This window comes from Schistocerca gregaria, chromosome 2 (genome assembly GCF_023897955.1).
Source record: "Schistocerca gregaria isolate iqSchGreg1 chromosome 2, iqSchGreg1.2, whole genome shotgun sequence".
Taxonomy (NCBI): Eukaryota; Metazoa; Arthropoda; class Insecta; order Orthoptera; family Acrididae; genus Schistocerca; species Schistocerca gregaria.
Window position 1 is genome coordinate 1018617793 of NC_064921.1, and position 21393 is coordinate 1018639185.

A 21393-nucleotide genomic window follows, 5' to 3' on the forward strand; every position below is an offset into this window, starting at 1 on the left:
AGTGAGACGTGGGGCGAAGGAAAACTATTCGTACCACGACGGTTCTGTTTCGAGGATCGCGTTACGTTACTTGGAATAGCCCTAGAAGAAAAATGTACGTTTCGTGCGGTGGCCGGGAATCGAACCCGGATCAACTGCTTGGGAAGCAACCATGCTGACCGTTACACCACCACCGCCTTGCGTGCCAAGTCATTCATGCCGCGATGTATCGGCTACCCTCCTGCCACCAGAGGCCGAAGGCGAAGGCGCTGTAGGCGTTCAACGCCAGGGCAGAGGTTGGCACATCTGAACGCAGTGTGTAGGTGCTGCTAGCGTAAATAGAAGCACAACTGACAGCCGTTGGAAAACTGCCCTTTAATTTACAGCCGCATGATATAAGAAATATCTAATGTGACGTACGTACAGACGATCCAGAGACGATTGAGCATAATTGTGCCAGTCCAGAAGTAGAAAGCGCCTAAGTATCACAATGTTAAGTTGGTTAGTTTGATCCTCGCCTGGAGCATATCATTAGCTTCCCCTGAGGGCGAAATACACAGCGTAGCCGTTGCTAGGGAACGGACTTTTATTGTCGTTCGTTGTTTTCTCCGCGCCAATGTGAAAATTGATAGTTAGAGTTCTGCTCGTTCCACTTAAGGCCGAAGGCGTCGGAAAACAACGGTGCCAGGCACCATATTTAAGTTCCGGGTGTCGACAGTGAGGGTGGGGTGTTACCTCACATCTCACAACTCGTTTTAAATACTCTAAAAAAACGTATTTCCTTCACACAAAAAAAACAAGCAAATTTCGCTGTCAGGCCCTGGAGATGTTTATAGAAACGATGGCAGCAGTGTGTTTCCGCTCGCACGTCAGATTGGCTGAGCGGTCTAAGGCGCCAGATTTAAGCTCTCGTTCCCGAAAGGGAGCGTGGGTTCGAACCCCACATCTGACAATGAATTTTAAATATTCCAAACCTACCCGTTTCCTTCGTGCGGGAAAGGAAGTAAATTTCGCGCAAACAGGTTGAAGAGATATTATCAGTGACGGCAGTGATTATGGCGCTTGCCCTGCACGTCTGATTGTCTGGCCGTCAGAAGGAACGGAAAGCTGTTAGGAGGCATGGCTTTCAGCCAGGCAGCCCGGATTCGATTCCTGGTAGCCGAACATACTTTTGTTTGCTGAGTCTTGGCTAGTCTCACGGCGCTTACGTTTTCTTTGTGTTGTGCTTTTTGGGTCCAAGCATCAAGAAAGCAAAAGTCAACGAAAACAGATACGTGGTTAAATGTCTGGCAGGGCAGTAATGAAGGTGGATGAGCCGGTGGACCGGGTATTGGACTGGTGACGTGGCCGAATTGCATCGCTCCTCAGCTCAGTACGTTAGAGCGTCGTGCTGTGAACACAAAGGCCATGTATTCGATAGCACTAAGTGCCATTTCATTTTTCTCTCATAAAAGACAGTGCTTCCTCCAGCGAGACACTGCCAGGTAAATACCAAGTGATGTGCACAAGAAGCAAGACGTCTGCACGTTTCGCGGCGTTGTCGATAACGGCCATACCACGCTGAGTGCAGCGGTTCTCGTCTGTTGATTGGAGTTAATAGCGGTTGGCCGTGTTTAGTACTTGGTTGGGCGACCAGCTTGGAGCTCTACCTACATTTGGCTTCTTTCATTTTGCCTATTTACTTAGGTGTCGTCGCTGCTTAGCGATAATGATGCGGTCCAGCACGCTGACGCCACTCCTGCCTGTCGGTGCACTAAAGCGCGAATCTGTGGCCACAATAAAATGAAAGGTTCTGTCGTATGTTTGTCGGTTTTTGGTCTCTCGCAGTCGTTTCTCCCGCCTGCCCTCTACATATATGCCCATTTCCAAGCGTCAGCTCTCGCGTCAGCCGAGCAAAGTCGAGACAAGTCGACACATGGAGACACACGATGCTGTGAATCGAAATCCGGCGACTACCGCAATGGCGACACGGAGTGAGACGTGGGGCGAAGGAAAACTATTCGTACCACGACGGTTCTGTTTCGAGGATCGCGTTACGTTACTTGGAATAGCCCTAGAAGAAAAATGTACGTTTCGTGCGGTGGCCGGGAATCGAACCCGGATCAACTGCTTGGGAAGCAACCATGCTGACCGTTACACCACCACCGCCTTGCGTGCCGAGTCATTCACGCCGCGATGTATCGGCTACCCTCCTGCCACCAGAGGCCGAAGGCGAAGGCGCTGTAGGCGTTCAACGCCAGGGCAGAGGTTGGCACATCTGAACGCAGTGTGTAGGTGCTGCTAGCGTAAATAGAAGCACAACTGACAGCCGTTGGAAAACTGCCCTTTAATTTACAGCCGCATGATATAAGAAATATCTAATGTGACGTACGTACAGACGATCCAGAGACGATTGAGCATAATTGTGCCAGTCCAGAAGTAGAAAGCGCCTAAGTATCACAATGTTAAGTTGGTTAGTTTGATCCTCGCCTGGAGCATATCATTAGCTTCCCCTGAGGGCGAAATACACAGCGTAGCCGTTGCTAGGGAACGGACTTTTATTGTCGTTCGTTGTTTTCTCCGCGCCAATGTGAAAATTGATAGTTAGAGTTCTGCTCGTTCCACTTAAGGCCGAAGGCGTCGGAAAACAACGGTGCCAGGCACCATATTTAAGTTCCGGGTGTCGACAGTGAGGGTGGGGTGTTACCTCACATCTCACAACTCGTTTTAAATACTCTAAAAAAACGTATTTCCTTCACACAAAAAAAACAAGCAAATTTCGCAGTCAGGCCCTGGAGATGTTTATAGAAACGATGGCAGCAGTGTGTTTCCGCTCGCACGTCAGATTGGCCGAGCGGTCTAAGGCGCCAGATTTAAGCTCTCGTTCCCGAAAGGGAGCGTGGGTTCGAACCCCACATCTGACAATGAATTTTAAATATTCCAAACCTACCCGTTTCCTTCGTGCGGGAAAGGAAGTAAATTTCGCGCAAACAGGTTGAAGAGATATTATCAGTGACGGCAGTGATTATGGCGCTTGCCCTGCACGTCTGATTGTCTGGCCGTCAGAAGGAACGGAAAGCTGTTAGGAGGCATGGCTTTCAGCCAGGCAGCCCGGATTCGATTCCTGGTAGCCGAACATACTTTTGTTTGCTGAGTCTTGGCTAGTCTCACGGCGCTTACGTTTTCTTTGTGTTGTGCTTTTTGGGTCCAAGCATCAAGAAAGCAAAAGTCAACGAAAACAGATACGTGGTTAAATGTCTGGCAGGGCAGTAATGAAGGTGGATGAGCCGGTGGACCGGGTATTGGACTGGTGACGTGGCCGAATTGCATCGCTCCTCAGCTCAGTACGTTAGAGCGTCGTGCTGTGAACACAAAGGCCATGTATTCGATAGCACTAAGTGCCATTTCATTTTTCTCTCATAAAAGACAGTGCTTCCTCCAGCGAGACACTGCCAGGTAAATACCAAGTGATGTGCACAAGAAGCAAGACGTCTGCACGTTTCGCGGCGTTGTCGATAACGGCCATACCACGCTGAGTGCAGCGGTTCTCGTCTGTTGATTGGAGTTAATAGCGGTTGGCCGTGTTTAGTACTTGGATGGGCGACCAGCTTGGAGCTCTACCTACATTTGGCTTCTTTCATTTTGCCTATTTACTTAGGTGTCGTCGCTGCTTAGCGATAATGATGCGGTCCAGCACGCTGACGCCACTCCTGCCTGTCGGTGCACTAAAGCGCGAATCTGTGGCCACAATAAAATGAAAGGTTCTGTCGTATGTTTGTCGGTTTTTGGTCTCTCGCAGTCGTTTCTCCCGCCTGCCCTCTACATATATGCCCATTTCCAAGCGCCAGCTCTCGCGTCAGCCGAGCAAAGTCGAGACAAGTCGACACATGGAGACACACGATGCTGTGAATCGAAATCCGGCGACTACCGCAATGGCGACACGGAGTGAGACGTGGGGCGAAGGAAAACTATTCGTACCACGACGGTTCTGTTTCGAGGATCGCGTTACATTACTTGGAATAGCCCTAGAAGAAAAATGTACGTTTCGTGCGGTGGCCGGGAATCGAACCCGGATCAACTGCTTGGGAAGCAACCATGCTGACCGTTACACCACCACCGCCTTGCGTGCCGAGTCATTCACGCCGCGATGTATCGGCTACCCTCCTGCCACCAGAGGCCGAAGGCGAAGGCGCTGTAGGCGTTCAACGCCAGGGCAGAGGTTGGCACATCTGAACGCAGTGTGTAGGTGCTGCTAGCGTAAATAGAAGCACAACTGACAGCCGTTGGAAAACTGCCCTTTAATTTACAGCCGCATGATATAAGAAATATCTAATGTGACGTACGTACAGACGATCCAGAGACGATTGAGCATAATTGTGCCAGTCCAGAAGTAGAAAGCGCCTAAGTATCACAATGTTAAGTTGGTTAGTTTGATCCTCGCCTGGAGCATATCATTAGCTTCCCCTGAGGGCGAAATACACAGCGTAGCCGTTGCTAGGGAACGGACTTTTATTGTCGTTCGTTGTTTTCTCCGCGCCAATGTGAAAATTGATAGTTAGAGTTCTGCTCGTTCCACTTAAGGCCGAAGGCGTCGGAAAACAACGGTGCCAGGCACCATATTTAAGTTCCGGGTGTCGACAGTGAGGGTGGGGTGTTACCTCACATCTCACAACTCGTTTTAAATACTCTAAAAAAACGTATTTCCTTCACACAAAAAAAACAAGCAAATTTCGCAGTCAGGCCCTGGAGATGTTTATAGAAACGATGGCAGCAGTGTGTTTCCGCTCGCACGTCAGATTGGCCGAGCGGTCTAAGGCGCCAGATTTAAGCTCTCGTTCCCGAAAGGGAGCGTGGGTTCGAACCCCACATCTGACAATGAATTTTAAATATTCCAAACCTACCCGTTTCCTTCGTGCGGGAAAGGAAGTAAATTTCGCGCAAACAGGTTGAAGAGATATTATCAGTGACGGCAGTGATTATGGCGCTTGCCCTGCACGTCTGATTGTCTGGCCGTCAGAAGGAACGGAAAGCTGTTAGGAGGCATGGCTTTCAGCCAGGCAGCCCGGATTCGATTCCTGGTAGCCGAACATACTTTTGTTTGCTGAGTCTTGGCTAGTCTCACGGCGCTTACGTTTTCTTTGTGTTGTGCTTTTTGGGTCCAAGCATCAAGAAAGCAAAAGTCAACGAAAACAGATACGTGGTTAAATGTCTGGCAGGGCAGTAATGAAGGTGGATGAGCCGGTGGACCGGGTATTGGACTGGTGACGTGGCCGAATTGCATCGCTCCTCAGCTCAGTACGTTAGAGCGTCGTGCTGTGAACACAAAGGCCATGTATTCGATAGCACTAAGTGCCATTTCATTTTTCTCTCATAAAAGACAGTGCTTCCTCCAGCGAGACACTGCCAGGTAAATACCAAGTGATGTGCACAAGAAGCAAGACGTCTGCACGTTTCGCGGCGTTGTCGATAACGGCCATACCACGCTGAGTGCAGCGGTTCTCGTCTGTTGATTGGAGTTAATAGCGGTTGGCCGTGTTTAGTACTTGGATGGGCGACCAGCTTGGAGCTCTACCTACATTTGGCTTCTTTCATTTTGCCTATTTACTTAGGTGTCGTCGCTGCTTAGCGATAATGATGCGGTCCAGCACGCTGACGCCACTCCTGCCTGTCGGTGCACTAAAGCGCGAATCTGTGGCCACAATAAAATGAAAGGTTCTGTCGTATGTTTGTCGGTTTTTGGTCTCTCGCAGTCGTTTCTCCCGCCTGCCCTCTACATATATGCCCATTTCCAAGCGTCAGCTCTCGCGTCAGCCGAGCAAAGTCGAGACAAGTCGACACATGGAGACACACGATGCTGTGAATCGAAATCCGGCGACTACCGCAATGGCGACACGGAGTGAGACGTGGGGCGAAGGAAAACTATTCGTACCACGACGGTTCTGTTTCGAGGATCGCGTTACGTTACTTGGAATAGCCCTAGAAGAAAAATGTACGTTTCGTGCGGTGGCCGGGAATCGAACCCGGATCAACTGCTTGGGAAGCAACCATGCTGACCGTTACACCACCACCGCCTTGCGTGCCGAGTCATTCACGCCGCGATGTATCGGCTACCCTCCTGCCACCAGAGGCCGAAGGCGAAGGCGCTGTAGGCGTTCAACGCCAGGGCAGAGGTTGGCACATCTGAACGCAGTGTGTAGGTGCTGCTAGCGTAAATAGAAGCACAACTGACAGCCGTTGGAAAACTGCCCTTTAATTTACAGCAGCATGATATAAGAAATATCTAATGTGACGTACGTACAGACGATCCAGAGACGATTGAGCATAATTGTGCCAGTCCAGAAGTAGAAAGCGCCTAAGTATCACAATGTTAAGTTGGTTAGTTTGATCCTCGCCTGGAGCATATCATTAGCTTCCCCTGAGGGCGAAATACACAGCGTAGCCGTTGCTAGGGAACGGACTTTTATTGTCGTTCGTTGTTTTCTCCACGCCAATGTGAAAATTGATAGTTAGAGTTCTGCTCGTTCCACTTAAGGCCGAAGGCGTCTGAAAACAACGGTGCCAGGCACCATATTTAAGTTCCGGGTGCCGACAGTGAGGGTGGGGTGTTACCTCACATCTCACAACTCGTTTTATATACTCTAAAAAAACGTGTTTCCTTCACACAAAAAAAAAACAAGCAAATTTCGCAGTCAGGCCCTGGAGATGTTTATAGAAACGATGGCAGCAGTGTGTTTCCGCTCGCACGTCAGATTGGCCGAGCGGTCTAAGGCGCCAGATTTAAGCTCTCGTTCCCGAAAGGGAGCGTGGGTTCGAACCCCACATCTGACAATGAATTTTAAATATTCCAAACCTACCCGTTTCCTTCGTGCGGGAAAGGAAGTAAATTTCGCGCAAACAGGTTGAAGAGATATTATCAGTGACGGCAGTGATTATGGCGCTTGCCCTGCACGTCTGATTGTCTGGCCGTCAGAAGGAACGGAAAGCTGTTAGGAGGCATGGCTTTCAGCCAGGCAGCCCGGATTCGATTCCTGGTAGCCGAACATACTTTTGTTTGCTGAGTCTTGGCTAGTCTCACGGCGCTTACGTTTTCTTTGTGTTGTGCTTTTCGGGTCCAAGCATCAAGAAAGCAAAAGTCAACGAAAACAGATACGTGGTTAAATGTCTGGCAGGGCAGTAATGAAGGTGGATGAGCCGGTGGACCGGGTATTGGACTGGTGACGTGGCCGAATTGCATCGCTCCTCAGCTCAGTACGTTAGAGCGTCGTGCTGTGAACACAAAGGCCATGTATTCGATAGCACTAAGTGCCATTTCATTTTTCTCTCATAAAAGACAGTGCTTCCTCCAGCGAGACACTGCCAGGTAAATACCAAGTGATGTGCACAAGAAGCAAGACGTCTGCACGTTTCGCGGCGTTGTCGATAACGGCCATACCACGCTGAGTGCAGCGGTTCTCGTCTGTTGATTGGAGTTAATAGCGGTTGGCCGTGTTTAGTACTTGGATGGGCGACCAGCTTGGAGCTCTACCTACATTTGGCTTCTTTCATTTTGCCTATTTACTTAGGTGTCGTCGCTGCTTAGCGATAATGATGCGGTCCAGCACGCTGACGCCACTCCTGCCTGTCGGTGCACTAAAGCGCGAATCTGTGGCCACAATAAAATGAAAGGTTCTGTCGTATGTTTGTCGGTTTTTGGTCTCTCGCAGTCGTTTCTCCCGCCTGCCCTCTACATATATGCCCATTTCCAAGCGTCAGCTCTCGCGTCAGCCGAGCAAAGTCGAGACAAGTCGACACATGGAGACACACGATGCTGTGAATCGAAATCCGGCGACTACCGCAATGGCGACACGGAGTGAGACGTGGGGCGAAGGAAAACTATTCGTACCACGACGGTTCTGTTTCGAGGATCGCGTTACGTTACGTGGAATAGCCCTAGAAGAAAAATGTACGTTTCGTGCGGTGGCCGGGAATCAAACCCGGATCAACTGCTTGGGAAGCAACCATGCTGACCGTTACACCACCACCGCCTTGCGTGCCGAGTCATTCACGCCGCGATGTATCGGCTACCCTCCTGCCACCAGAGGCCGAAGGCGAAGGCGCTGTAGGCGTTCAACGCCAGGGCAGAGGTTGGCACATCTGAACGCAGTGTGTAGGTGCTGCTAGCGTAAATAGAAGCACAACTGACAGCCGTTGGAAAACTGCCCTTTAATTTACAGCCGCATGATATAAGAAATATCTAATGTGACGTACGTACAGACGATCCAGAGACGATTGAGCATAATTGTGCCAGTCCAGAAGTAGAAAGCGCCTAAGTATCACAATGTTAAGTTGGTTAGTTTGATCCTCGCCTGGAGCATATCATTAGCTTCCCCTGAGGGCGAAATACACAGCGTAGCCGTTGCTAGGGAACGGACTTTTATTGTCGTTCGTTGTTTTCTCCACGCCAATGTGAAAATTGATAGTTAGAGTTCTGCTCGTTCCACTTAAGGCCGAAGGCGTCGGAAAACAACGGTGCCAGGCACCATATTTAAGTTCCGGGTGCCGACAGTGAGGGTGGGGTGTTACCTCACATCTCACAACTCGTTTTAAATACTCTAAAAAAACGTATTTCCTTCACACAAAAAAAAAACAAGCAAATTTCGCAGTCAGGCCCTGGAGATGTTTATAGAAACGATGGCAGCAGTGTGTTTCCGCTCGCACGTCAGATTGGCCGAGCGGTCTAAGGCGCCAGATTTAAGCTCTCGTTCCCGAAAGGGAGCGTGGGTTCGAACCCCACATCTGACAATGAATTTTAAATATTCCAAACCTACCCGTTTCCTTCGTGCGGGAAAGGAAGTAAATTTCGCGCAAACAGGTTGAAGAGATATTATCAGTGACGGCAGTGATTATGGCGCTTGCCCTGCACGTCTGATTGTCTGGCCGTCAGAAGGAACGGAAAGCTGTTAGGAGGCATGGCTTTTAGCCAGGCAGCCCGGATTCGATTCCTGGTAGCCGAACATACTTTTGTTTGCTGAGTCTTGGCTAGTCTCACGGCGCTTACGTTTTCTTTGTGTTGTGCTTTTTGGGTCCAAGCATCAAGAAAGCAAAAGTCAACGAAAACAGATACGTGGTTAAATGTCTGGCAGGGCAGTAATGAAGGTGGATGAGCCGGTGGACCGGGTATTGGACTGGTGACGTGGCCGAATTGCATCGCTCCTCAGCTCAGTACGTTAGAGCGTCGTGCTGTGAACACAAAGGCCATGTATTCGATAGCATTAAGTGCCATTTCATTTTTCTCTCATAAAAGACAGTGCTTCCTCCAGCGAGACACTGCCAGGTAAATACCAAGTGATGTGCACAAGAAGCAAGACGTCTGCACGTTTCGCGGCGTTGTCGATAACGGCCATACCACGCTGAGTGCAGCGGTTCTCGTCTGTTGATTGGAGTTAATAGCGGTTGGCCGTGTTTAGTACTTGGATGGGCGACCAGCTTGGAGCTCTACCTACATTTGGCTTCTTTCATTTTGCCTATTTACTTAGGTGTCGTCGCTGCTTAGCGATAATGATGCGGTCCAGCACGCTGACGCCACTCCTGCCTGTCGGTGCACTAAAGCGCGAATCTGTGGCCACAATAAAATGAAAGGTTCTGTCGTATGTTTGTCGGTTTTTGGTCTCTCGCAGTCGTTTCTCCCGCCTGCCCTCTACATATATGCCCATTTCCAAGCGTCAGCTCTCGCGTCAGCCGAGCAAAGTCGAGACAAGTCGACACATGGAGACACACGATGCTGTGAATCGAAATCCGGCGACTACCGCAATGGCGACACGGAGTGAGACGTGGGGCGAAGGAAAACTATTCGTACCACGACGGTTCTGTTTCGAGGATCGCGTTACGTTACGTGGAATAGCCCTAGAAGAAAAATGTACGTTTCGTGCGGTGGCCGGGAATCGAACCCGGATCAACTGCTTGGGGAGCAACCATGCTGACCGTTACACCACCACCGCCTTGCGTGCCGAGTCATTCACGCCGCGATGTATCGGCTACCCTCCTGCCACCAGAGGCCGAAGGCGAAGGCGCTGTAGGCGTTCAACGCCAGGGCAGAGGTTGGCACATCTGAACGCAGTGTGTAGGTGCTGCTAGCGTAAATAGAAGCACAACTGACAGCCGTTGGAAAACTGCCCTTTAATTTACAGCAGCATGATATAAGAAATATCTAATGTGACGTACGTACAGACGATCCAGAGACGATTGAGCATAATTGTGCCAGTCCAGAAGTAGAAAGCGCCTAAGTATCACAATGTTAAGTTGGTTAGTTTGATCCTCGCCTGGAGCATATCATTAGCTTCCCCTGAGGGCGAAATACACAGCGTAGCCGTTGCTAGGGAACGGACTTTTATTGTCGTTCGTTGTTTTCTCCACGCCAATGTGAAAATTGATAGTTAGAGTTCTGCTCGTTCCACTTAAGGCCGAAGGCGTCGGAAAACAACGGTGCCAGGCACCATATTTAAGTTCCGGGTGCCGACAGTGAGGGTGGGGTGTTACCTCACATCTCACAACTCGTTTTAAATACTCTAAAAAAACGTATTTCCTTCACACAAAAAAAAACAAGCAAATTTCGCAGTCAGGCCCTGGAGATGTTTATAGAAACGATGGCAGCAGTGTGTTTCCGCTCGCACGTCAGATTGGCCGAGCGGTCTAAGGCGCCAGATTTAAGCTCTGGTTCCCGAACGGGAGCGTGGGTTCGAACCCCACATCTGACAATGAATTTTAAATATTCCAAACCTACCCGTTTCCTTCGTGCGGGAAAGGAAGTAAATTTCGCGCAAACAGGTTGAAGAGATATTATCAGTGACGGCAGTGATTATGGCGCTTGCCCTGCACGTCTGATTGTCTGGCCGTCAGAAGGAACGGAAAGCTGTTAGGAGGCATGCCTTTTAGCCAGGCAGCCCGGATTCGATTCCTGGTAGCCGAACATACTTTTGTTTGCTGAGTCTTGGCTAGTCTCACGGCGCTTACGTTTTCTTTGTGTTGTGCTTTTTGGGTCCAAGCATCAAGAAAGCAAAAGTCAACGAAAACAGATACGTGGTTAAATGTCTGGCAGGGCAGTAATGAAGGTGGATGAGCCGGTGGACCGGGTATTGGACTGGTGACGTGGCCGAATTGCATCGCTCCTCAGCTCAGTACGTTAGAGCGTCGTGCTGTGAACACAAAGGCCATGTATTCGATAGCATTAAGTGCCATTTCATTTTTCTCTCATAAAAGACAGTGCTTCCTCCAGCGAGACACTGCCAGGTAAATACCAAGTGATGTGCACAAGAAGCAAGACGTCTGCACGTTTCGCGGCGTTGTCGATAACGGCCATACCACGCTGAGTGCAGCGGTTCTCGTCTGTTGATTGGAGTTAATAGCGGTTGGCCGTGTTATGTACTTGGTTGGGCGACCAGCTTGGAGCTCTACCTACATTTGGCTTCTTTCATTTTGCCTATTTACTTAGGTGTCGTCGCTGCTTAGCGATAATGATGCGGTCCAGCACGCTGACGCCACTCCTGCCTGTCGGTGCACTAAAGCGCGAATCTGTGGCCACAATAAAATGAAAGGTTCTGTCGTATGTTTGTCGGTTTTTGGTCTCTCGCAGTCGTTTCTCCCGCCTGCCCTCTACATATATGCCCATTTCCAAGCGTCAGCTCTCGCGTCAGCCGAGCAAAGTCGAGACAAGTCGACACATGGAGACACACGATGCTGTGAATCGAAATCCGGCGACTACCGCAATGGCGACACGGAGTGAGACGTGGGGCGAAGGAAAACTGTTCGTACCACGACGGTTCTGTTTCGAGGATCGCGTTACGTTACGTGGAATAGCCCTAGAAGAAAAATGTACGTTTCGTGCGGTGGCCGGGAATCGAACCCGGATCAACTGCTTGGGAAGCAACCACGCTGACCGTTACACCACCACCGCCTTGCGTGCCGAGTCATTCACGCCGCGATGTATCGGCTACCCTCCTGCCACCAGAGGCCGAAGGCGAAGGCGCTGTAGGCGTTCAACGCCAGGGCAGAGGTTGGCACATCTGAACGCAGTGTGTAGGTGCTGCTAGCGTAAATAGAAGCACAACTGACAGCCGTTGGAAAACTGCCCTTTAATTTACAGCCGCATGATATAAGAAATATCTAATGTGACGTACGTACAGACGATCCAGAGACGATTGAGCATAATTGTGCCAGTCCAGAAGTAGAAAGCGCCTAAGTATCACAATGTTAAGTTGGTTAGTTTGATCCTCGCCTGGAGCATATCATTAGCTTCCCCTGAGGGCGAAATACACAGCGTAGCCGTTGCTAGGGAACGGACTTTTATTGTCGTTCGTTGTTTTCTCCACGCCAATGTGAAAATTGATAGTTAGAGTTCTGCTCGTTCCACTTAAGGCCGAAGGCGTCGGAAAACAACGGTGCCAGGCACCATATTTAAGTTCCGGGTGCCGACAGTGAGGGTGGGGTGTTACCTCACAGCTCACAACTCGTTTTAAATACTCTAAAAAAACGTATTTCCTTCACACAAAGAAAAAACAAGCAAATTTCGCAGTCAGGCCCTGGAGATGTTTATAGAAACGATGGCAGCAGTGTGTTTCCGCTCGCACGTCAGATTGGCCGAGCGGTCTAAGGCGCCAGATTTAAGCTCTGGTTCCCGAAAGGGAGCGTGGGTTCGAACCCCACATCTGACAATGAATTTTAAATATTCCAAACCTACCCGTTTCCTTCGTGCGGGAAAGGAAGTAAATTTCGCGCAAACAGGTTGAAGAGATATTATCAGTGACGGCAGTGATTATGGCGCTTGCCCTGCACGTCTGATTGTCTGGCCGTCAGAAGGAACGGAAAGCTGTTAGGAGGCATGGCTTTTAGCCAGGCAGCCCGGATTCGATTCCTGGTAGCCGAACATACTTTTGTTTGCTGAGTCTTGGCTAGTCTCACGGCGCTTACGTTTTCTTTGTGTTGTGCTTTTTGGGTCCAAGCATCAAGAAAGCAAAAGTCAACGAAAACAGATACGTGGTTAAATGTCTGGCAGGGCAGTAATGAAGGTGGATGAGCCGGTGGACCGGGTATTGGACTGGTGACGTGGCCGAATTGCATCGCTCCTCAGCTCAGTACGTTAGAGCGTCGTGCTGTGAACACAAAGGCCATGTATTCGATAGCACTAAGTGCCATTTCATTTTTCTCTCATAAAAGACAGTGCTTCCTCCAGCGAGACACTGCCAGGTAAATACCAAGTGATGTGCACAAGAAGCAAGACGTCTGCACGTTTCGCGGCGTTGTCGATAACGGCCATACCACGCTGAGTGCAGCGGTTCTCGTCTGTTGATAGGAGTTAATAGCGGTTTGCCGTGTTATGTACTTGGTTGGGCGACCAGCTTGGAGCTCTACCTACATTTGGCTTCTTTCATTTTGCCTATTTACTTAGGTGTCGTCGCTGCTTAGCGATAATGATGCGGTCCAGCACGCTGACGCCACTCCTGCCTGTCGGTGCACTAAAGCGCGAATCTGTGGCCACAATAAAATGAAAGGTTCTGTCGTATGTTTGTCGGTTTTTGGTCTCTCGCAGTCGTTTCTCCCGCCTTCCCTCTACATATACGCCCATTTCCAAGCGTCAGCTCTCGCGTCAGCCGAGCAAAGTCGAGACAAGTCGACACATGGAGACACACGATGCTGTGAATCGAAATCCGGCGACTACCGCAATGGCGACACGGAGTGAGACGTGGGGCGAAGGAAAACTATTCGTACCACGACGGTTCTGTTTCGAGGATCGCGTTACGTTACGTGGAATAGCCCTAGAAGAAAAATGTACGTTTCGTGCGGTGGCCGGGAATCGAACCCGGATCAATTGCTTGGGAAGCAACCACGCTGACCGTTACACCACCACCGCCTTGCGTGCCGAGTCATTCACGCCGCGATGTATCGGCTACCCTCCTGCCACCAGAGGCCGAAGGCGAAGGCGCTGTAGGCGTTAAACGCCAGGGCAGAGGTTGGCACATCTGAACGCAGTGTGTAGGTGCTGCTAGCGTAAATAGAAGCACAACTGACAGCCGTTGGAAAACTGCCCTTTAATTTACAGCAGCATGATATAAGAAATATCTAATGTGACGTACGTACAGACGATCCAGAGACGATTGAGCATAATTGTGTAGTTTGATCCTCGCCTGGAGCATATCATTAGCTTCCCCTGAGGGCGAAATACACAGCGTAGCCGTTGCTAGGGAACGGACTTTTATTGTCGTTCGTTGTTTTCTCCACGCCAATGTGAAAATTGATAGTTAGAGTTCTGCTCGTTCCACTTAAGGCCGAAGGCGTCGGAAAACAACGGTGCCAGGCACCATATTTAAGTTCCGGGTGCCGACAGTGAGGGTGGGGTGTTACCTCACATCTCACAACTCGTTTTAAATACTCTAAAAAAACGTATTTCCTTCACACAAAGAAAAACAAGCAAATTTCGCAGTCAGGCCCTGGAGATGTTTATAGAAACTATGGCAGCAGTGTGTTTCCACTCGCACGTCAGATTGGCCGAGCGGTCTAAGGCGCCAGATTTAAGCTCTGGTTCCCGAAAGGGAGCGTGGGTTCGAACCCCACATCTGACAATGAATTTTAAATATTCCAAACCTACCCGTTTCCTTCGTGCGGGAAAGGAAGTAAATTTCGCGCAAACAGGTTGAAGAGATATTATCAGTGACGGCAGTGATTATGGCGCTTGCCCTGCACGTCTGATTGTCTGGCCGTCAGAAGGAACGGAAAGCTGTTAGGAGGCATGGCTTTTAGCCAGGCAGCCCGGATTCGATTCCTGGTAGCCGAACATACTTTTGTTTGCTGAGTCTTGGCTAGTCTCACGGCGCTTACGTTTTCTTTGTGTTGTGCTTTTTGGGTCCAAGCATCAAGAAAGCAAAAGTCAACGAAAACAGATACGTGGTTAAATGTCTGGCAGGGCAGTAATGAAGGTGGATGAACCGGTGGACCGGGTAGTGGACTGGTGACGTGGCCGAATTGCATCGCTCCTCAGCTCAGTACGTTAGAGCGTCGTGCTGTGAACACAAAGGCCATGTATTCGATAGCACTAAGTGCCATTTCATTTTTCTCTCATAAAAGACAGTGCTTCCTCCAGCGAGACACTGCCAGGTAAATACCAAGTGATGTGCACAAGAAGCAAGACGTCTGCACGTTTCGCGGCGTTGTCGATAACGGCCATACCACGCTGAGTGCAGCGGTTCTCGTCTGTTGATTGGAGTTAATAGCGGTTTGCCGTGTTATGTACTTGGTTGGGCGACCAGCTTGGAGCTCTACCTACATTTGGCTTCTTTCATTTTGCCTATTTACTTAGGTGTCGTCGCTGCTTAGCGATAATGATGCGGTCCAGCACGCTGACGCCACTCCTGCCTGTCGGTGCACTAAAGCGCGAATCTGTGGCCACAATAAAATGAAAGGTTCTGTCGTATGTTTGTCGGTTTTTGGTCTCTCGCAGTCGTTTCTCCCGCCTGCCCTCTACATATATGCCCATTTCCAAGCGTCAGCTCTCGCGTCAGCCGAGCAAAGTCGAGACAAGTCGACACATGGAGACACACGATGCTGTGAATCGAAATCCGGCGACTACCGCAATGGCGACACGGAGTGAGACGTGGGGCGAAGGAAAACTATTCGTACCACGACGGTTCTGTTTCGAGGATCGCGTTACGTTACGTGGAATAGCCCTAGAAGAAAAGTGTACGTTTCGTGCGGTGGCCGGGAGTCGAACCCGGATCAATTGCTTGGGAAGCAACCACGCTGACCGTTACACCACCACCGCCTTGCGTGCCGAGTCATTCACGCCGCGATGTATCGGCTACCCTCCTGCCACCAGAGGCCGAAGGCGAAGGCGCTGTAGGCGTTAAACGCCAGGGCAGAGGTTGGCACATCTGAACGCAGTGTGTAGGTGCTGCTAGCGTAAATAGAAGCACAACTGACAGCCGTTGGAAAACTGCCCTTTAATTTACAGCAGCATGATATAAGAAATATCTAATGTGACGTACGTACAGACGATCCAGAGACGATTGAGCATAATTGTGTAGTTTGATCCTCGCCTGGAGCATATCATTAGCTTCCCCTGAGGGCGAAATACACAGCGTAGCCGTTGCTAGGGAACGGACTTTTATTGTCGTTCGTTGTTTTCTCCACGCCAATGTGAAAATTGATAGTTAGAGTTCTGCTCGTTCCACTTAAGGCCGAAGGCGTCGGAAAACAACGGTGCCAGGCACCATATTTAAGTTCCGGGTGCCGACAGTGAGGGTGGGGTGTTACCTCACATCTCACAACTCGTTTTAAATACTCTAAAAAAACGTATTTCCTTCACACAAAGAAAAACAAGCAAATTTCGCAGTCAGGCCCTGGAGATGTTTATAGAAACTATGGCAGCAGTGTGTTTCCACTCGCACGTCAGATTGGCCGAGCGGTCTAAGGCGCCAGATTTAAGCTCTGGTTCCCGAAAGGGAGCGTGGGTTCGAACCCCACATCTGACAATGAATTTTAAATATTCCAAACCTACCCGTTTCCTTCGTGCGGGAAAGGAAGTAAATTTCGCGCAAACAGGTTGAAGAGATATTATCAGTGACGGCAGTGATTATGGCGCTTGCCCTGCACGTCTGATTGTCTGGCCGTCAGAAGGAACGGAAAGCTGTTAGGAGGCATGGCTTTTAGCCAGGCAGCCCGGATTCGATTCCTGGTAGCCGAACATACTTTTGTTTGCTGAGTCTTGGCTAGTCTCACGGCGCTTACGTTTTCTTTGTGTTGTGCTTTTTGGGTCCAAGCATCAAGAAAGCAAAAGTCAACGAAAACAGATACGTGGTTAAATGTCTGGCAGGGCAGTAATGAAGGTGGATGAGCCGGTGGACCGGGTAGTGGACTGGTGACGTGGCCGAATTGCATCGCTCCTCAGCTCAGTACGTTAGAGCGTCGTGCTGTGAACACAAAGGCCATGTATTCGATAGCACTAAGTGCCATTTCATTTTTCTCTCATAAAAGACAGTGCTTCCTCCAGCGAGACACTGCCAGGTAAATACCAAGTGATGTGCACAAGAAGCAAGACGTCTGCACGTTTCGCGGCGTTGTCGATAACGGCCATACCACGCTGAGTGCAGCGGCTCTCGTCTGTTGATTGGAGTTAATAGCGGTTGGCCGTGTTTAGTACTTGGATGGGCGACCAGCTTGGAGCTCTACCTACATTTGGCTTCTTTCATTTTGCCTATTTACTTAGGTGTCGTCGCTGCTTAGCGATAATGATGCGGTCCAGCACGCTGACGCCACTCCTGCCTGTCGGTGCACTAAAGCGCGAATCTGTGGCCACAATAAAATGAAAGGTTCTGTCGTATGTTTGTCGGTTTTTGGTCTCTCGCAGTCGTTTCTCCCGCCTGCCCTCTACATATATGCCCATTTCCAAGCGTCAGCTCTCGCGTCAGCCGAGCAAAGTCGAGACAAGTCGACACATGGAGACACACGATGCTGTGAATCGAAATCCGGCGACTACCGCAATGGCGACACGGAGTGAGACGTGGGGCGAAGGAAAACTATTCGTACCACGACGGTTCTGTTTCGAGGATCGCGTTACGTTACGTGGAATAGCCCTAGAAGAAAAATGTACGTTTCGTGCGGTGGCCGGGAATCGAACCCGGATCAACTGCTTGGGAAGCAACCATGCTGACCGTTGCACCACCACCGCCTTGCGTGCCGAGTCATTCACGCTGCGATGTATCTGCTACCCTCCTGCCACCAGAGGCCGAAGGCGAAGGCGCTGTAGGCGTTCAACGCCAGGGCAGAGGTTGGCACATCTGAACGCAGTGTGTAGGTGCTGCTAGCGTAAATAGAAGCACAACTGACAGCCGTTGGAAAACTGCCCTTTAATTTACAGCCGCATGATATAAGAAATATCTAATGTGACGTACGTACAGACGATCCAGAGACGATTGAGCATAATTGTGCCAGTCCAGAAGTAGAAAGCGCCTAAGTATCGCAATGTTAAGTTGGTTAGTTTGATCCTCGCCTGGAGCATATCATTAGCTTCCCCTGAGGGCGAAATACACAGCGTAGCCGTTGCTAGGGAACGGACTTTTATTGTCGTTCGTTGTTTTCTCCACGCCAATGTGAAAATTGATAGTTAGAGTTCTGCTCGTTCCACTTAAGGCCGAAGGCGTCGGAAAACAACGGTGCCAGGCACCATATTTAAGTTCCGGGTGCCGACAGTGAGGGTGGAGTGTTACCTCACATCTCACAACTCGTTTTAAATACTCTAAAAAAACGTATTTCCTTCACACAAAAAAAAACAAGCAAATTTCGCAGTCAGGCCCTGGAGATGTTTATAGAAACGATGGCAGCAGTGTGTTTCCGCTCGCACGTCAGATTGGCCGAGCGGTCTAAGGCGCCAGATTTAAGCTCTGGTTCCCGAAAGGGAGCGTGGGTTCGAACCCCACATCTGACAATGAATTTTAAATATTCCAAACCTACCCGTTTCCTTCGTGCGGGAAAGGAAGTAAATTTCGCGCAAACAGGTTGAAGAGATATTATCAGTGACGGCAGTGATTATGGCGCTTGCCCTGCACGTCTGATTGTCTGGCCGTCAGAAGGAACGGAAAGCTGTTAGGAGGCATGGCTTTCAGCCAGGCAGCCCGGATTCGATTCCTGGTAGCCGAACATACTTTTGTTTGCTGAGTCTTGGCTAGTCTCACGGCGCTTACGTTTTCTTTGTGTTGTGCTTTTTGGGTCCAAGCATCAAGAAAGCAAAAGTCAACGAAAACAGATACGTGGTTAAATGTCTGGCAGGGCAGTAATGAAGGTGGATGAGCCGGTGGACCGGGTATTGGACTGGTGACGTGGCCGAATTGCATCGCTCCTCAGCTCAGTACGTTAGAGTGTCGTGCTGTGAACACAAAGGCCATGTATTCGATAGCACTAAGTGCCATTTCATTTTTCTCTCATAAAAGACAGTGCTTCCTCCAGCGAGACACTGCCAGGTAAATACCAAGTGATGTGCACAAGAAGCAAGACGTCTGCACGTTTCGCGGCGTTGTCGATAACGGCCATACCACGCTGAGTGCAGCGGTTCTCGTCTGTTGATTGGAGTTAATAGCGGTTGGCCGTGTTTAGTACTTGGATGGGCGACCAGCTTGGAGCTCTACCTACATTTGGCTTCTTTCATTTTGCCTATTTACTTAGGTGTCGTCGCTGCTTAGCGATAATGATGCGGTCCAGCACGCTGACGCCACTCCTGCCTGTCGGTGCACTAAAGCGCGAATCTGTGGCCACAATAAAATGAAAGGTTCTGTCGTATGTTTGTCGGTTTTTGGTCTCTCGCAGTCGTTTCTCCCGCCTGCCCTCTACATATATGCCCATTTCCAAGCGTCAGCTCTCGCGTCAGCCGAGCAAAGTCGAGACAAGTCGACACATGGAGACACACGATGCTGTGAATCGAAATCCGGCGACTACCGCAATGGCGACACGGAGTGAGACGTGGGGCGAAGGAAAACTGTTCGTACCACGACGGTTCTGTTTCGAGGATCGCGTTACGTTACGTGGAATAGCCCTAGAAGAAAAATGTACGTTTCGTGCGGTGGCCGGGAATCGAACCCGGATCAACTGCTTGGGAAGCAACCACGCTGACCGTTACACCACCACCGCCTTGCGTGCCGAGTCATTCACGCCGCGATGTATCGGCTACCCTCCTGCCACCAGAGGCCGAAGGCGAAGGCGCTGTAGGCGTTCAACGCCAGGGCAGAGGTTGGCACATCTGAACGCAGTGTGTAGGTGCTGCTAGCGTAAATAGAAGCACAACTGACAGCCGTTGGAAAACTGCCCTTTAATTTACAGCCGCATGATATAAGAAATATCTAATGTGACGTACGTACAGACGATCCAGAGACGATTGAGCATAATTGTGCCAGTCCAGAAGTAGAAAGCGCCTAAGTATCACAATGTTAAGTTGGTTAGTTTGATCCTCGCCTGGAGCATATCATTAGCTTCCCCTGAGGGCGAAATACACAGCGTAGCCGTTGCTAGGGAACGGACTTTTATTGTCGTTCGTTGTTTTCTCCACGCCAATGTGAAAATTGATAGTTAGAGTTCTGCTCGTTCCACTTAAGGCCGAAGGCGTCGGAAAACAACGGTGCCAGGCACCATATTTAAGTTCCGGGTGCCGACAGTGAGGGTGGGGTGTTACCTCACATCTCACAACTCGTTTTAAATACTCTAAAAAACGTATTTCCTTCACACAAAGAAAAACAAGCAAATTTCGCAGTCAGGCCCTGGAGATGTTTATAGAAACGATGGCAGCATTGTTTTTCCGCTCGCACGTCAGATTGGCCGAGCGGTCTAAGGCGCCAGATTTAAGCTCTGGTTCCCGAAAGGGAGCTTGGGTTCGAACCCCACATCTGACAATGAATTTTAAATATTCCAAACCTACCCGTTTCCTTCGTGCGGGAAAGGAAGTAAATTTCGCGCAAACAGGTTGAAGAGATATTATCAGTGACGGCAGTGATTATGGCGCTTGCCCTGCACGTCTGATTGTCTGGCCGTCAGAAGGAACGGAAAGCTGTTAGGAGGCATGGCTTTTAGCCAGGCAGCCCGGATTCGATTCCTGGTAGCCGAACATACTTTTGTTTGCTGAGTCTTGGCTAGTCTCACGGCGCTTACGTTTTCTTTGTGTTGTGCTTTTTGGGTCCAAGCATCAAGAAAGCAAAAGTCAACGAAAACAGATACGTGGTTAAATGTCTGGCAGGGCAGTAATGAAGGTGGATGAGCCGGTGGACCGGGTAGTGGACTGGTGACGTGGCCGAATTGCATCGCTCCTCAGCTCAGTACGTTAGAGCGTCGTGCTGTGAACACAAAGGCCATGTATTCGATAGCACTAAGTGCCATTTCATTTTTCTCTCATAAAAGACAGTGCTTCCTCCAGCGAGACACTGCCAGGTAAATACCAAGTGATGTGCACAAGAAGCAAGACGTCTGCACGTTTCGCGGCGTTGTCGATAACGGCCATACCACGCTGAGTGCAGCGGCTCTCGTCTGTTGATTGGAGTTAATAGCGGTTGGCCGTGTTTAGTACTTGGATGGGCGACCAGCTTGGAGCTCTACCTACATTTGGCTTCTTTCATTTTGCCTATTTACTTAGGTGTCGTCGCTGCTTAGCGATAATGATGCGGTCCAGCACGCTGACGCCACTCCTGCCTGTCGGTGCACTAAAGCGCGAATCTGTGGCCACAATAAAATGAAAGGTTCTGTCGTATGTTTGTCGGTTTTTGGTCTCTCGCAGTCGTTTCTCCCGCCTGCCCTCTACATATATGCCCATTTCCAAGCGTCAGCTCTCGCGTCAGCCGAGCAAAGTCGAGACAAGTCGACACATGGAGACACACGATGCTGTGAATCGAAATCCGGCGACTACCGCAATGGCGACACGGAGTGAGACGTGGGGCG

The 21393-nt window shown here is 50.0% G+C and overlaps 22 non-coding genes across 22 annotated transcripts; 11 read left to right on the forward strand and 11 right to left on the reverse strand.

The window, feature by feature from the left end:
* Positions 1 to 104: 104 nt before the first annotated feature.
* On the reverse strand, positions 105 to 176 carry Trnag-ccc (transfer RNA glycine (anticodon CCC)). Its single transcript has one exon. It is a non-coding gene; the product is annotated as a tRNA-Gly (tRNA).
* A 671-nt stretch (positions 177 to 847) lies between these two features.
* Positions 848 to 931, forward strand: Trnal-uaa (transfer RNA leucine (anticodon UAA)). Its single transcript has one exon. It is a non-coding gene; the product is annotated as a tRNA-Leu (tRNA).
* Positions 932 to 2055: 1124 nt separating this feature from the next.
* On the reverse strand, positions 2056 to 2127 carry Trnag-ccc (transfer RNA glycine (anticodon CCC)). Its single transcript has one exon. It is a non-coding gene; the product is annotated as a tRNA-Gly (tRNA).
* A 671-nt stretch (positions 2128 to 2798) lies between these two features.
* On the forward strand, positions 2799 to 2882 carry Trnal-uaa (transfer RNA leucine (anticodon UAA)). The gene has a single exon. It is a non-coding gene; the product is annotated as a tRNA-Leu (tRNA).
* A 1124-nt stretch (positions 2883 to 4006) lies between these two features.
* Trnag-ccc (transfer RNA glycine (anticodon CCC)) lies at positions 4007 to 4078 on the reverse strand. The gene has a single exon. It is a non-coding gene; the product is annotated as a tRNA-Gly (tRNA).
* Positions 4079 to 4749: 671 nt separating this feature from the next.
* Trnal-uaa (transfer RNA leucine (anticodon UAA)) lies at positions 4750 to 4833 on the forward strand. The gene has a single exon. It is a non-coding gene; the product is annotated as a tRNA-Leu (tRNA).
* A 1124-nt stretch (positions 4834 to 5957) lies between these two features.
* On the reverse strand, positions 5958 to 6029 carry Trnag-ccc (transfer RNA glycine (anticodon CCC)). Its single transcript has one exon. It is a non-coding gene; the product is annotated as a tRNA-Gly (tRNA).
* A 673-nt stretch (positions 6030 to 6702) lies between these two features.
* Trnal-uaa (transfer RNA leucine (anticodon UAA)) lies at positions 6703 to 6786 on the forward strand. Its single transcript has one exon. It is a non-coding gene; the product is annotated as a tRNA-Leu (tRNA).
* A 1124-nt stretch (positions 6787 to 7910) lies between these two features.
* Positions 7911 to 7982, reverse strand: Trnag-ccc (transfer RNA glycine (anticodon CCC)). The gene has a single exon. It is a non-coding gene; the product is annotated as a tRNA-Gly (tRNA).
* Positions 7983 to 8655: 673 nt separating this feature from the next.
* Trnal-uaa (transfer RNA leucine (anticodon UAA)) lies at positions 8656 to 8739 on the forward strand. The gene has a single exon. It is a non-coding gene; the product is annotated as a tRNA-Leu (tRNA).
* Positions 8740 to 9863: 1124 nt separating this feature from the next.
* Trnag-ccc (transfer RNA glycine (anticodon CCC)) lies at positions 9864 to 9935 on the reverse strand. Its single transcript has one exon. It is a non-coding gene; the product is annotated as a tRNA-Gly (tRNA).
* Positions 9936 to 10607: 672 nt separating this feature from the next.
* Trnal-uaa (transfer RNA leucine (anticodon UAA)) lies at positions 10608 to 10691 on the forward strand. Its single transcript has one exon. It is a non-coding gene; the product is annotated as a tRNA-Leu (tRNA).
* A 1124-nt stretch (positions 10692 to 11815) lies between these two features.
* On the reverse strand, positions 11816 to 11887 carry Trnag-ccc (transfer RNA glycine (anticodon CCC)). Its single transcript has one exon. It is a non-coding gene; the product is annotated as a tRNA-Gly (tRNA).
* Positions 11888 to 12560: 673 nt separating this feature from the next.
* Positions 12561 to 12644, forward strand: Trnal-uaa (transfer RNA leucine (anticodon UAA)). Its single transcript has one exon. It is a non-coding gene; the product is annotated as a tRNA-Leu (tRNA).
* Positions 12645 to 13768: 1124 nt separating this feature from the next.
* Trnag-ccc (transfer RNA glycine (anticodon CCC)) lies at positions 13769 to 13840 on the reverse strand. The gene has a single exon. It is a non-coding gene; the product is annotated as a tRNA-Gly (tRNA).
* A 625-nt stretch (positions 13841 to 14465) lies between these two features.
* Trnal-uaa (transfer RNA leucine (anticodon UAA)) lies at positions 14466 to 14549 on the forward strand. Its single transcript has one exon. It is a non-coding gene; the product is annotated as a tRNA-Leu (tRNA).
* A 1124-nt stretch (positions 14550 to 15673) lies between these two features.
* On the reverse strand, positions 15674 to 15745 carry Trnag-ccc (transfer RNA glycine (anticodon CCC)). Its single transcript has one exon. It is a non-coding gene; the product is annotated as a tRNA-Gly (tRNA).
* Positions 15746 to 16370: 625 nt separating this feature from the next.
* On the forward strand, positions 16371 to 16454 carry Trnal-uaa (transfer RNA leucine (anticodon UAA)). The gene has a single exon. It is a non-coding gene; the product is annotated as a tRNA-Leu (tRNA).
* A 1124-nt stretch (positions 16455 to 17578) lies between these two features.
* On the reverse strand, positions 17579 to 17650 carry Trnag-ccc (transfer RNA glycine (anticodon CCC)). Its single transcript has one exon. It is a non-coding gene; the product is annotated as a tRNA-Gly (tRNA).
* A 672-nt stretch (positions 17651 to 18322) lies between these two features.
* Positions 18323 to 18406, forward strand: Trnal-uaa (transfer RNA leucine (anticodon UAA)). Its single transcript has one exon. It is a non-coding gene; the product is annotated as a tRNA-Leu (tRNA).
* Positions 18407 to 19530: 1124 nt separating this feature from the next.
* Trnag-ccc (transfer RNA glycine (anticodon CCC)) lies at positions 19531 to 19602 on the reverse strand. The gene has a single exon. It is a non-coding gene; the product is annotated as a tRNA-Gly (tRNA).
* A 671-nt stretch (positions 19603 to 20273) lies between these two features.
* On the forward strand, positions 20274 to 20357 carry Trnal-uaa (transfer RNA leucine (anticodon UAA)). Its single transcript has one exon. It is a non-coding gene; the product is annotated as a tRNA-Leu (tRNA).
* Positions 20358 to 21393: the final 1036 nt, after the last annotated feature.